This window comes from Calidris pugnax, unplaced genomic scaffold (genome assembly GCF_001431845.1).
Source record: "Calidris pugnax isolate Ruff unplaced genomic scaffold, ASM143184v1 scaffold76, whole genome shotgun sequence".
Taxonomy (NCBI): domain Eukaryota; kingdom Metazoa; phylum Chordata; class Aves; order Charadriiformes; family Scolopacidae; genus Calidris; species Calidris pugnax.
This window is the reverse complement of record NW_015090827.1, coordinates 2,315,070-2,315,999: the sequence shown is the minus strand read 5'-3', so window position 1 is coordinate 2,315,999 and position 930 is coordinate 2,315,070. Positions and strand designations below refer to the sequence as shown.

The following is a 930-nucleotide window of genomic DNA, read 5'->3' as shown; positions in this document are numbered from 1 at the left end:
CGGCGGCGGCGCGCGCCCTTCGGGGCGGTGAGGGCGGGCAGGGCCGCCGGGGCCGGGCCCCTGTCGTCGTGGGCCGCGGCCGCCGGTGCCGGAGGGGGAGGAAGAAGAGCCCTCCCTCTGCCAGGCCGTTCGGGGGCGGCGTGGCAGGGCCGGGGCCGCCGGTGCTCGTCGAGGAGTTTTTTTTCCCTCAGGGCCGACCGGGCGATTTCTCCCCGCCGAAGGTGGGAGGCAAGATGGCCTCCTGTGGTGGTTCCCCGGGGGGTGCGCTCCGGGAGACGCTGCGGTGGCCGATCCCGCGGGGCTGAGTCCCTGGGGAGTGCTGGGCCGTAGAGGGGTGAGTGATAAGGGGGAACAGAGGCCCCCAGTGTGGGGGGGTCCGTGAGGGAGCAGGGTGTGCTCTGGAGGTTGCAGTTGGCTTTGGAGAGATGCTGACTTCGTACCGGAGAGCAGGGACTCCGCACCGAGCCCCGCGCTGCCCCTGTCCCACCGGACCCTGCCACCAACCCAGCTCCTCCATTTCCATGTGGGGAAAGCTCAGAGATGGAGCCAGGGTTGCCTGCCACGAAGGTTATTCCCATCTATCATATGCAACCCTCAAGCCTTTACAATAATTTTTGCCACAAGATCAAGATGTTCTTCCAATTAACTGTAGTTTCATCATTTCCCATAAGTGTATATGGTACTTAGAATAACTTTTTCCCCAGGACAAGAGGAAATGGCCTCAAGTTGCCCCAGGGTAGGTTCAGGCTGGATATTAGGAAAAATTTTTTCACTGAAAGGGTTCTCAGCCATTGGAATGGGCTGCCCAGGGAGGTGGTTGAGGCACCATCCCTGGAGATGTTCAAAAGCCGGGTTGATGTAGTGCTGGGAGGTATGGGTTAGTGATGATGCTCCTTGTTTGTTGTGTGGGTGTCTATTTTTGTCAGTCAG

General features: G+C 60.5%; 1 long non-coding RNA gene across 3 annotated transcripts in view; it reads left to right on the top strand.

Moving 5' to 3' along the window:
- Positions 1-112: 112 nt before the first annotated feature.
- Positions 113-930, top strand: part of LOC106886949 — a 10,970-nt gene continuing 10,152 nt past the window's right edge. For all 3 annotated transcript variants that reach the window (XR_001411766.1, XR_001411764.1, XR_001411765.1), the window contains exon 1: positions 113-334. This is a non-coding gene — a long non-coding RNA (uncharacterized LOC106886949). The remainder of the gene's footprint in view (positions 335-930) is intronic.